The sequence below is a fragment of the Mustela nivalis genome (assembly GCF_964662115.1).
Source record: "Mustela nivalis genome assembly, chromosome: 17".
In the NCBI taxonomy this organism is placed as follows: Eukaryota; Metazoa; Chordata; class Mammalia; order Carnivora; family Mustelidae; genus Mustela; species Mustela nivalis.
Genome location: NC_139036.1, coordinates 7,585,457 through 7,599,728, shown reverse-complemented (window position 1 = coordinate 7,599,728; position 14,272 = coordinate 7,585,457).

The window sequence follows — 14,272 nt, the reverse complement described above, 5'->3', positions numbered from 1 at the left end:
ACCATCCATTGTATATGTATATATATACCATGTCTTTATCAGCTATGGATGGACCTTTTGACTGCTATGGATGGACCTTTCGACTGCTTCTCTACGTTGGCTATTGTAAATAATGCTGTAGTAATAGGGATGCATATATCTTTCCTTTCCTTTTCTTTTTTTAAGATTTTATTTATTTATTTGACAGAGAGTGAGGGAGAGAGAGCGCTCGAGCAGGGGGAGTAGCAGGCAGAAGGAGAGGGAGAGGCAGGCTCCCCACTGAGTAGGGAGCCCGACAGGGGGCTTGATCTCAGAACTCTGGGATCACGACCTGAACGGAAGGAAGGTGCTTAACCAACTGAGCCACCCAGACACCCCTGCATGTAACTTTTCAAATTCATGTTTTTGTTTTCTTTGGGCAAATACCTGGCAGTAGAATTACTAGGTCATATGGTCAGTCTGACTTTAATTTTTTGAAGAACCTCCATACTCTTTGCACAGTAGCCCTACCAGTTTGCATTCCCACCAACTATGCGTGGGGGTTCCTTTTTCACCACATCTTTGCCAACACTTGTTATTTCATGTGTTTTTTCTTAAGCCATGCTGACAGGTGTGAGGTGATAACTCATTGTGGTTTTGATTTGCATTTCTGTTTTGCAAAACTATTACTAATAAAAAATAAACTGCTTAGAGTAAAAATTGACATAAATAATAGTTTTTGTGTATTTACCACAGAAAGTAGAAAACGTAATTGAAAACTTATTTCACTTATAGTAGTGGTGAAAAGGATACAATAGCCAGGAATAGGTGTAATTTAAAATATGCAAGCTCTAAGAATGCCTGGCCGGCTCAGTTGGGGGGGAACGTGTGACTCTTGGTCTTGGGGCTGTGAGTTGGAGCCCCATGTTGAATATAGAGTTTAAACATAAAAAAATAAAAATCTTAAAATAGGCAAGACCTACATGAAGAAACATTTTAAGTGAAACTGATAACTTTTTTAAAAAATGGAATAAATGGAAATGTATTAAATAGGAATGCTCAATATTATAAAGATTTCAAATGTCCCTAAATTAATCTCGAATAAATGCAACAAATGTCACAAAAAGGGTTACTGATAGCACTAGAAAAATGTAGTCTAAAATACATACAGAAAAATGAATGTGCAATGATAGTTGGGACACTTAAGAACAAAAGAATGGGAACCAGGACAGCCACGCCGAAAAAAATAAATCCACAGTAATTGCAACTATGCGGATTCATGCTTGAATAGACAGGTGGATCAAAGGAAATGACTAGGGAGTCCACAAACCAACCAAAAATGTGTGTGAGTTTCATAACTGATAAATAAAACACAGCAAATCAGGGAGGAAGAAAATGGGCTCTTCACCAAATGGTATCCATAGCCAGTCTCAAAGAAAAGATGTGTCCCTACTCCCCCAACACCAAAATAAATGTTAGATAATCACAGATTTCACATTTAAAAACTAGAATAGGACAGATGAAGACATGAGACAAAATTTTAAATAATCCTGGAATGAGAAAGATTTTCTTAATTATGCTCACCCCTCTCCCCAAAAGCCAGAAAGCCCTGAAAAGTTCGAAAAAAAAAAAACAAAAAAAAGAAAGAAAGAAAAGAAAAGAAATTCTGAATGGAAAAATACCATAAACAAACTCAAATGCACGACATACTGGGGGAAAAACTTGTCCACATGTATCACAGAGAAATCGTTCCCTTTCTCTGTAAACAGCACACACAAATCACAGACAAAATGTGTGTAACTTGACTGAGGACAATGGAAATGGAAAACATCAAACCAAGGCACGTTTCTCCTATATCAGAGAGGCAAAAATAAACTTTGGCTGCAATCCTGGGCATGGATGTTGGCATGGGAACGAACACAGGTGTGAGGAAACAGGTAAATTCCAACCTCAGCAGGTGGTAGGAAAAAATCATGGCCCCCATGGAAGGCAATATGGCCACGATCAACAAAGTCACAAATGCATGTACCCCGAGTCCCAGCCCCAACCCAACTTACTTAGATATGAAATGATGCCGTCAACTGACATTCCATAGAATGAGATTTATTGAAAGCCTACAATGTACCAGTCCTGTTCTAATTGTCAAAGATAAAGTAGGGGAAAAAATCCTTTCTCTGTTTAAGGAAGGAAATAATTCTTTTCTCCTTTTTTAAGGAAGAAAATAATTCTTGTTGAAGACATATTGTAAACCAATAAAGGAGACCAATATAACAAATTCTGGTTCATACATACAATGGAATACTATAAAGCTATTTTAGAAAATGAGGCAGCTCTATGATTGATATGATATATAGAGAAATGAAAGAGATAGCAAGTGAAACCAGCAAGGTCAGAAGCATATGCATAGTAAATTGCTACTTGTGTAAAAACAAAATCAAAACCAAAAAACCCTCTATACACACACACACACACACACACACACACACAAACACAGAGGGACACACAAAACATTAGAGCTTGTAGCTCTCTCTGGGTGTAGGGGAAATCAGGGTGGGAAGGAGATATATTTTGAAGCATATCTTTTTGTTCTTTTGGAATTCTGTGCCATGTACATGTATTAAATATAAAATAATGCACAAAAATTCCTACCAAAAATATAAATGAACAGAAACAACTGAGCAACTATGCCCAAGTGTGAATTCTGAGTACATTCTTATACTAAATCATAGCAAATTTTGAAACTGTAAGAAAAAGAGACTGCAAACCTACAAAGTATGAAGAGAGCTCTGTTTCTTCTTAATTCATGCTTGCAAAATTTCAGTTCAAATCCTAGGCACATGTCCTTGGTTGATTCTCCTCTCTTCCTTGGGTGAACATATTTTCAATGTCTGAGTGATGAAATGCTACAATAGCCCACACGTGATCAATTCCTTGTCACCATGGTTCTGTCCGCCAGCAAAGATCTCTCACCCACAGGGCTCTTTATTTTCCCCTTGTGTCTCTGAATGACCGGAGTAGACTGAGGGGCTCCCTGGGCAACCCAACTATTTCCAAACTCAGGTGGTTTATCCTCTTCCCTGCAGACCAGCCCTCCCCTAGCTTTTGAAGGATTTTTGAGCAATGTCATTAGAACCCTGCCAATCCCAGGGGTTTCTACAGAGCCCTTTATAATGATCTGGTGAATCATCATTATGGACTGAATGTGTTTTCCCCCAGAACTCATAAGGCGAATTACCCAACATGATAGTATTTGGAGATGGGGCTTTTAGGAGGTAGTGTGAGTTGGATGTGGTCATAGGGTGTAGGGGCATACAATGGGAGTATAATCTCTTATAAGAAGAGATTTTCAGGCGCCTGGGTGGCTCAGTCAGTTAAGTGTCTGCCTTCCACTCAGGTCATAATCCCAGGGTCCTGGGATCAAGCCCCACATCAGGCTCCCTGCTCAGCAGGGAACCTGCGTCTCCCTGTCCCTTTGCCTGCCGCTCCCCTGGCTTATGCTCTCTCTCTCTCTCTCTCTCTCTCTGTCAAATAAACAGATAAAATCTTGAAAAAATAATAATAAGAGATGGCACCTGCATGGCTTATTTGGTTAAGCATCTGCCTTCAGCTCAGGTCATGTTCTCTCAGGGTCCTGGGATCGAGCCCCCTTATGGGGGGGGGGGGTCCCTGCTCAGTGGGGAGGCTGCTTCTCCCTCTGCCCTTCCCCCTTCCCCTGCTCTTGTGCCTGCTCCCTCTCGCTCGCTCACTCATTCTCACTCAAACAAATAAAATCTTTAAAAAAAAAAAATTATAAAAGAGAGAGAGACTCCCAACATCTTGCTCTCTCTGCCTGCGCGCCCTCAAAGAGGTCATGGGAGCACATGCAAGGGGGCAGGTGTCTACAGGCCAAGGTCTCTTTTTTCTACCTTGCCCGCACCTTGACCTTCTACTTCTCAGACTCCAGAAGTGTGAGAAATGGATTTCTGTTGTTAGACCCACACCGTCTATGGAATCGAATCCTGGCACCCTGAGCTGACGGATACAAACATTTTTTCCAAGTGCACCACCTAACTCTCTTAAGGGGTCAGGCCATTTTGAAACACCGTCCCCTCCGGAGAAGGAGGGCAATGAATTTGATGTCACTGAACTACACCCTTAAAATGACAAAAACGGTAAATGTTGCTATTTTTTTTTTTTGCCACACACACAAAAAAAGGCATCGAACTCATTTTCTCATTTTAAACTCAGTTACCCTTCCCACTTGCCCCAAAGACAGACATATCTACAGCCTCTCCGTGGAATAGGATACTATAGGAGAGATGCTCATCGCATAGTTATTTCATGTTTGAAAATAGAACTTTGGGGGGAAAAATGTAGGCATGGGGTTTGCAGGGTAAATGAACCGTCACACTGTAAGTTAATAACCCCCAGGAATCCTGGAGGCTATTTTAAAACATTGTATTAAGAGCCCTGGAAGAATTTGTGATGAAGATCAAAAATACTAGACCCTTGGAAAACAAAATTCCCAGCTTGCTAGCTCCCAGAAGCAAAGAAGCTAGAACAGCCACAGGCTTCAGCAACATAAAGAAAGAGAAAAGGAATGCCTCAATATGGAGTAGAAACTGGAATAAGCAGGACATAAAATAAAGAGTGTCAGAAAGAAAACTCGGGCACCTGGGGGGCTCAGTGGGTTAAAGCCTCTGTCTTCAGCTCAGGTCATGTTCTCAGGGTCCTGGAATCAAGTGCCGCATTGGGCTCTCTGCTCAGCAGGGAAGCCTGTTTCCCTTCCTCTCTCTCTGCCTGCCTCTCTCCCTACTTGTCATTTCTCTCTCTGTGTGTCAAATAAATAAATAAAATCTTTTAAAAAAGAAAAGGAAAGGAAACTCATCTCCTGAGGTCTTACAGCACCATTGGGATAATAGCTCATCGGAGTCCATTTGAAATAAACTATTCTTTGACTAGACGCCTTGATCTCACAGGTGACTTACTTCATCAGGTGCTTGTAATTTTAATATGTATGTTTTCCCATATTTTATGGCCTGTATGCACCCTGGGATATCAGAAGATCCTAGATCCTGATAAAAAAAAATTTCCATTTGGCAGTGTTTCATTATTTCAGGGAGATAGAATGGAGGTCCCCAGAGGGCTGCGTGGCTAATGTGAAATTTGTATCGGGTCAAGTCACAGATTGGCACTGTTGTCTCTGGCAGGACATCTGACTTCCCCGAACCTCAGCATCCCCAGCTTTGAAATGTGGATGATTTTAAATAATGACCCACCCTCGCTGTGTGGCTATGAGGATTCCATGAGCTGATGTGCTTAGTGAGAGAGTATCTTGAAATATTAATTTTTGTGCCTCCTTTTCTCCCACACTGCTGTTCCTCACAGTGCTGAAGCCACCAAGGGACACAGCGCTGTTACAAAATGAGAACCAGAAACAGTCAATGCTTGCAATTGTGATTTCCAGAACGGAATGCTTTGGGAAGCCTTGCTTGGGATGGGAGAGGTCAGTGGGAAGGCAAGAGAGATGTATCAACAGAGAACAGCTTTGTACAAGGCACTTTGTGATTATAAAATACAAATTACTTAACTTAGCACCGTGAAGATTAAAAAGCCTCTAAGTTTATAATACCAGAAGACCAAGACAAGCTCAGCTATTAGCATAAGGCTTTGAAAATATGACGTACCAAGCCATTTCATCTTGTTACATATATAACAGTATTTGTAAGACATTTACCGTGAACTTATGAAGAATTTAAACATTAAGCCAGTTCCTTTGAATGTTCTTTCCTTGCCATATTTATACTTTATCCTGTGTTGTGCCATCATAAAACTCAGTAGTTCATTTACAAATAGGTTTCCTATCAAATTCTACGATAATCGCAGTGGTTACTTGTTACATTTGTATTATCCCCGAGTCCGTAATATTCACTTACCTGTTTGAGATAGGAAATTACATTGACTCATTCAAAGAGTTAGAATTGGGGTGCCTGGATGGCTCCGTGGGTTAAAGCCTCTGCCTTCGCCTCAGGTCATGATCCCAGGGTCCTGGGATCGAGTCTCACATCGAGTCTCTGCTCAGCAGGGAGCCTGCTTCCCTCTCACTCTTTCTCTCTCTCTCTGCCTGCCTCTCTGCCTCCTTGTGATCTCTGTCAAACAAATAAATAAAATCTTTTAAAAAGAGAGTTAGAATTAATTCAGCTAGTATAAAAACTTGTCAAGTCCTCTTGAGGTTGGGGAGGGGGCGGACCTCGTTTCTTCCAACTTCAGTTTTAATAGAAATAGTCTTAAGCACAACAGAACATTTATTGTTTCCTTCAACAAATATGCAGCATAAATAGTATTATTTATTTTGAAGTCTGTGACTTATCTGTAATATCTTTAGTGACGCTTTTGTAAATTATTAAATTCATAAAAAGTAATGACCATCAGTATAAGACTTTACAGATCATAGGGCATATAAAGAAAACTTCCTCTATAAGCTAAGTTTTGACCCAAGAGTTAAGGAAGGTGAGGGGCGAAAGAAAGAATGTTGAGAAAGGAAAGAATTAGCAAAGTGTGGGCAAGGTATAGAGGAGACTGGTCAAGAAAACCAACCTGGGTGGGTATCCAAGTGAAGTCGGATCCTTGTTATAAAGTCTGATGGTGGGCAGAGATGAGATGATCGTTCCATTCCCCCACAACCCTGTTACCAGTTCTAATCAAGTCTTAGAATTCCAGAACCATGTGCGGGGCAGGTGCTGTGGGCAGAGGAGGGGAGGGAGGGGCTTTGAAGTGAAGAGGTGGGGCTGGTGAGTTCCCACTTTCACTGCTGCAGAGTGGACACAGACTTTAAGGTTGCCTGGTTCCCTCTACCTTACTCTGCAAGGTTGACAGACTGTTACACTATTTCGCTAAAATGTTCCTAATTCCATGGATCTAAAATTATGTCCAAGTATGCTTTAAACCATGTGGGCAAAACTAGCTTTGAATCTGATTAGGATACTTCACTGGCTAATTAACCACCCCGAGAGGGGTGAATAACAATAACATGCTCTTACACTTGAAGTATTTTATTTTATTTTATTTTATTTTACTTTATTTTGAAGATCTTATTTATTTATTTATTTATTTATTTGACAGAGAGAGAGAGAGAGAGACAGCAAGAGAGGAAATACAAACAGGGAGAGTGGAAGAGGGAGAATCAGACTTCTCGCTGAGCAGGAAGCCTGATGTTGGGCTTGATCCAAGGACCCTGGGATTATGACCTGAGTGGAAGGCAGACACTTAACTGACTGAGCCACCTAGGCACCCCACACATGAAGTATTTTAGGTAGTATTAGCAAGAAAGCCACTGTTAGACTGAATGGTGGGATAAGAGGATAAGACAGTCATTTAAAAGCTAACATTTAGGGGTACCTGGGTGTCTCAGTTGGTTAAACATCCCACTCAATTTTGGCTCAGGTCGTGATCTCAGAGTCATGGGATTGAGCCCTGTGTCGGGTTCCATGCTCAGCATAGAGTCCGCTTGGCCCTCTCCCTCCTCCACTGCCCCTCCTCCTGCTCTTTCTGTAAAAATAAATAAATAAATAAATAAATAAATAAACAAAATCTTTTTAAAAAGATAACATTTATTAAATCACACAGGGGTGCGATAAGTATTATGCTACCATCTGCTTTATCTTACTTAATAATTACAACAATCCTGAATTGTGATTTGTGTAGGATTATCTCCATTTTACAAAGAGGAACTGAGGCAAAGAGATTAAGTACCCCCACCCAAGGTCACCTAATTAACTACTACCAGATCCACGATTCAAATCCAGGCTTGCTACTATTCAAACAAGAAAGGTATTCTGAAGGTAAAATTGATGAGTCTGGATTAAGACCCTTGACCACATCATCTGCAGAAGAAACATTTTTTCATCATGAGTAGAAAAATGGGCAGAAATCTCCAGTATGTCAGGTAGGAGAGGTTGAGAACATCCGAAATTCAAAAATACAGATTCAAAAATGCAGACTTTGGCAGGTAAAAGATCTCCCCTTGTAACAGGAAACTGGAGGAATGGAAGGCAACCACCACCAAGTCAGAAGAAACTGGCAAAGCTTCATGACCAACCAGGGAAACAAGTTTATTTTCAACATGTTTTGCTTCCAGCCACATCTGGAAATAAAATGCCCACTACAGCGTGATGATCTGGGAGACACACTTTTCTCCCCTGTCCACCGAGGTTGGAGGTGAAGACTAGTTCTTCATTATATGCCCCATGAGACAAATATGAGAAAGGAGAACAAAACAAACAAAGCTAAACAAATGATTGCAGTTGTTTGATTAAACACTCAGTGGCATCGACCACAGTGACATCATGCAAAGATTTCCTGTCTACACTGCAGTGTATTAAGTGCACTGACAGAGGCAAACACCCAGCCCATAGAAGGACACATGTGAACCAGACTGGGACAAGCATCCTGGGAGAGATGACCCTTGAGTAATCCTTGAAGTCAGAGCAGCGGTTACACGGGTGAGGGGTGGGGACGGACCTGTAAATGAAATATACTAGAGCATTTGTGAAGGAAATGATGCCCAAAATATAGATTGGTCCAGAAATTGACATGCCCTGGGTTCAATTCTAGGCTGTGGGGGGTGGGAAGGTTGGGTGGGGAAGCTGGCCACTGAAAGATCTTGTACTTAATTTGCCACTTCTGCAAGCCTAGATTTCTAGAAGCAAAAAGGTGTGCCCTAGGGTTTGAGGGAAATTGGGTATTCATGCCTAACACCTAATTGAAGCCCTCTCTCGATGGACCGGAGTGGGGGGACCCTTAGAGCTCTCTGTTGCTCAAATGCAGTGAGCCCACAAGGGTGTTCAGAACATCTATATAAAGCAGAGGGAATCTTTCAGATTTCTATGATTTCTATGACTTCCTGACAGGAAAGTCCATGGCGCCCTTCAATGCACAAGAGTGTCTCTGTGCACAGATTACAAATCATGGGGGTCAGGAGGGCATTCCTTTCCAACTCACCCACCACCATGCCCAGCCCTGTTGCAGCCTGCGTTTGGGCACAACGATGCTGATGATAACTACTGCGCCGTCCTGTCCATTAGCAGCTCCTAGTCGACAGTGAGCAAATCTATTCATGTTCAAGGTTTCTTTCTTGTTTTTAATCCTCTGCTAACTGCCCTGAAGGAACAGATGTTGTTATTCTGAGCCTGGCATATTATTGGAATGACTTAACAGCATCTCCCGTGGCCAGCTCATTGTGTTTAGGGTTTGAAGGCTTTGCACTGTTTCCTTTTCTTCTTTTGATTAAAACGATGTGCCAGAAACCATATAGAAGTCAGAGACCGCAAGCCTTCCAAGACACTGCCTTTGCAGGAGGAAAGAAGTTTCTCAGAAATAACAGCACCCGCTCTTCTCTCCTTTTTTTTCCTTTTCTTTTTTTCCTCCCCCCCCCCCTTCCTTAGATAGCTGGCTCCTAATTTGTTCTCCTCTGGAGCAACTTGGGGTGCTGTGTCTAACTGGCAGTGACACGGGGTCACCTAATGGGGGAGGGGCGGGCTGCCACCCCGCCGCAGCCTCCAAGTATGGATCTTTCTATTTGTGCAGGAGACACCCAGGATGAATCCTCACTTTGTCTTTACTCTGTGGGATCTCTGCCGTTTTCCCGAAACATTCAGTTCATTGGCATTCCCGATTTTAACACAGACGCAGGCAGTGTATTTCCCCATGGAAAGAAGAAAAAAATCGAGCATGCTGGTATAATGATAATTGTCCATGGATGGCTCACCTGGGAGGGTGACATTAGGGAACGGTGGGAACCATGGTGAATGGGAGTGAGCTTCCTGTCTGAAGGGAGGAACCACCACCCCACTTTGGCCAAGTTTTGCTTGGGGGGGGGGGACTGACAGGTGGACATAGCTTGAACCAACCTCCCCATGGAGAGAAGCTAAAAATTACATATTTTTTAGGGGAAATAGACAGGATTTTAAATGTTGGGATTTGGGGGCTTGTTTTTCTGTTTTGGTTTAGTTTAGTTTTGTTTGGTTTTACTGGGAAGAACCAACATGGTGGCCATGGGCTCGATTTGGCCAGCAGGTCTCTCATGTTTCTGTTATAATCTAGGTCCGCTACTGTTGAACAGCTATATATATGTGTATGTATATATGTGTGTGTGTGTATGTATATATGTGTGTGTGTGTGTGTGTATATATATATATATATATATATATATATATATATATATATCTTTTGTGTCATCTATTATTCCTAAAATGGTATTAGGTACATTGTGCATGTTCGACTAATTCTTGAATGGTGGAGGGATAGATGGATGAAGATGGATAGATTGGTAAAATAAAGGAACAAAGGAACCAGCAGTTCCCTAATGGTGAGTATCACTCAGCTGGTGAAAATGAGTTGATAAGGAACGGGGAACCCTAAATTCTGGCTTATTTTAGACTCAGTTTAATTCTACCAAATTAAGAGATATTCTTATAGTTTCATCAGAGTCCGTATCTGGACTAACCCCTACCCTATCCTCCACCCCATCCAGAAAAATACTTTGATTCCTTACCTTGTAAGGTGATAATGTACCAGAATGTTTATTGTAGCAAAGTTTGAGGGAGAAAACTTGGAACACAATGAATGCAGCTCAATAGAAAAATGGCTGTTACTACATCTACAAGGTGCTAGTGTTACTACATCTACAAGGTGCACTATTTACACAACCAATGCAAATCATAAATTAGAGTCATCCCCTTCACTTGGAGGGGCATAACTACTCTTGGCTCCATGAGGCATAACTGAGTGGGGAAAATAGCAAGATGCAAAAAAATGTGCAATAGTATACCAATTTTTAAAAATCCAACCCCCCCCAAATATGGGCATGTTTATTTGTAGATATATAATCAATTTTGAAATATATGTATATGGAGGAAATTTGACATATATGCAATGATGTGTCAATATAGGTTACCTTGTTGTGGGAGGCTAATGAAGGTAAGAGGCATGGGTGGGCGGTGGGGATGATCATGCAAAAAAGGAAAAGCAAAGAAGGAGCTTCTTTCCCAGTCACTGAGGAAGAAAAGGAACCGGAGAAATGAGATCCGTCATCAAGTATAAAGAAATTCAGATTGTTCTTGTTGCCCATCTGAACAGAGTCGTGCACACTTTAACCTGGCTACACTTTGTATCTTCATGTAATCAATTACATTACTCTGTTTTACGTTACAGACACAACAAGAAAGTCACATTGATAATGGGCTATGTCCGGGCATCTGGGGGGCTCAGTGGGTTAAACGCCCGCCATTGGCTCAGTTCATGATCCAGGGGTCCTGGGATCAAGTCCCACGTCAGGCTCCTTTCTCAGCAGGGAGTCTGCTTCTCCTTCTACACCTCTCCCATGCTCCTGCTCTTTCTCTTTGAAATAAATAAATAAACTCTTTAAAAAAGAGAGAGAGAGAGAGATGGGCCATACCGGTAGGACTTAATTTTATGCACATGTCCCTTTTTTCAAACATCAACCCTCTACCATATCCCAGGGATGCAGAAAATGCGAGTTGCTTAAGAAAGAAAATACTTGACTGAATGCTTATTTATTCATTCTGTAGAATTATATATATGAGTTCCAGCCATATTGTCAGATCAGCGCACGTTGGAACCACCCTCTGGCTGGGCTCACTCTCTATCTTACACTGTGTCACCATCCCCTCTCCCACCTACCAGCTCCAGCTCAGAGCCTGACCTTTATCCCTACTCACCTTCCTCCGTCCTTCCCAAGGCTGCAGTACAGAAACCCTTACTCTGGTAGATCACGTGTTTCCCTGGTCACCACTCAAAATCATCACCGAAACATCTCTGACCTCATCAGCAGTTGAAAACTGAGGTCTCATTTTGTTCACTCATCTTAATCATGGTGCTTTTGTCTCCCGTCTGTTGGGCTGGCAGGGAACTCAATCTTTGCTATGGGTGTGCCTCCCTCAATATTGCCTGATGGGCTTAAATCAGAGGTTCCCACAACTTCCATCTTGGATTTGATTAGTTTGCTAGAATGGCTTGTAGAACTCGAGAAACCCATTTACTCACTGGATCACCAGTTTATGATAAAAAGGATCACAGAGGACAGGTATGGAGAAAAGGCATACCCCCGCTTTGGGGGTACCACCCTCCCCCAATCTCTACATGTTCACCAGCCTGGACATTTCCTGTCCCCAACCCTTCTCGGTTTTTAAAGAGGCTTCATTACATAGGCACAATTGATTAAATCATTGCCCAGGGAGTCAAGAGGAGAGGAATGAAAATTCCAACCTTCTAATCACTTGGTTGGTTCCTCTGGCAACCAGCCCTCCTCCTTAGGTGACCTGGGGTCTGGGCCAAAAGTGACCTCATTAACATCACAAAAGACACCTTTATCACTCATCACATAAGCAATTCCAAGGGTTTTGGTTTTTTTTTTTTTTAAAGATTTTATTTATTTATTTGACAGACAGAGATCACAAGTAGGCAGAGAGGCAGGCAGAGAGAGAGAGAGGGGGAAGCAGGCTCCCTGCTGAGCAGAGAGCCCGATGCGGGGCTCTATCCCAGGACCCTGAGATCATGACCTGAGCTGAAGGCAGCGGCTTAACCCGCTGAGCCACCCAGGCGCCCAATTCTAAGGGTTTTAAGAATTTCTGGGACAGGGACAAGGACCAAGACCAAATACATATTTGTTATTCTAAATCCTAATAACGCACCTTCATTTTCTGTCTTTAACATAAAATAGAATGATACAGTATATTACATTTAAGAAGAAAAGAAAAGTATGGCCTGGTTGAAGTATGCACAGCATTAATCAGAGGTAAAATAACCTAGCTTTATGCTTTGTCATTGATTTCACTTTGCCAGTATCAGGATGGCTGAGGATTGGAGTTTGTGGCACGGGGCATGGATTTTCCCAGAACTTGGCACTTTCCTTTTGCTGCTAAATCTTTACTTAGATCCCTATTGCCTTAGGGTTAGTTCCCTTTCAGAGACTCAGGTAGGTTGTGGGGTTTTTTTGTTTGTTTGTTTGTTTTTTATTTATTTGACAGACAGAGATTACAAGTAGGCAGAGAGGCAGGCAAGGAGAGAGAGAGAAGCAGGCTCTCCGCTGAGCAGAGAGCCCAATGTGGGGCTTGATCCCAGGGTCCTGAGATCATGACCTGAGCCGAAGGCAGAGGCTTAATCCGCTGAGCCACCCAGGCGCCCCCTGGGTTTTGTGTGTGTGTGTGTGTGTGTGTTCCCCCCCCCCCCGCAATTTTAACTTGTTCTGGGCCTAATTCTGTCTGCCAAGTGTCCTTTTATTCCCTAAAACTCAGTGGGATTACTGTTCCTCATTATATTTCCAGAGGGAATCTTTAAGCTCTCTGTACATGAGTTGAGATGGCTTCCCTCCCAGCTGGGCTGGGGTCAGAAGGGTAGGCAGCCTGGAAGACAAAAGGAGATGACCTCCCTCCCTAGTGGTGTCCTCCTGGTTCCTACCTAGCTCTAATACCCTGTTAGCCATTGCCACTCAAAACTCCCAGAGTTTAAAAAGTCCGTTCACAAATGACCAGAAAAGTCCCTGAGAAGCTACCCATGTGATCATGCACTGATAAAATTAGAAAAAGCCAAAATGCACCGAAACACAAAGATTCAACATTCCAAATGCCATATTCCCCTACCAGCCAGAGAAGAGGGAGACAAGCCCGGAGGCAAATGTAATTCTTTGTTATGCAACGTTGGCCAAAGTCTCCATTTTATAAACTGCTAACCTTCAGAGATAAGAGAGTTACGAGCAGTAAAGAAGGCTGGGGAATCCCCGAGGAAATTATTTGCTAGATAGCACTCAGAAAATTGTAAAATGCAACCAATGCGCAGAGTGTGAGGGAGATATTTAGACGTGAGCAAAGCTCACGATGTTATATGAAAATGGAATCACGCTCTGGAGGTGACCAGGAAAGTTCTTGATCAAGAAGACGGGGGTGCCCAGGGAACCCCTTCCTGGGCTAGGGAGGCACCCAGACTTGGAGCCTTGATAGATTCATCGTGCCATCCCTGCCGACCCCTAGAAACCTGGCACTGCCCTCATGAAGACCCATAGGAAAGCTCATCCCCCTAGAAACCCTCAAAAGCTCATCCTTTTCTCCGCCGCCATCCGCACAGGCTCGCAAAATATCCATGTAGGGGGATGGGTTTCACCACCTCCATTACTGCTCTTCTGCACTTGGAGCTGAAAGCAGCCACAGACAACACGTGGATTTGGCCCACAGGTCACAGTTCGTGGATCCCTGAGTGATTGACGGGATAAAGGTCCAGGTACTTGGCTCGGCATTGAAGACGGCCCACTCTCCTACCCTAA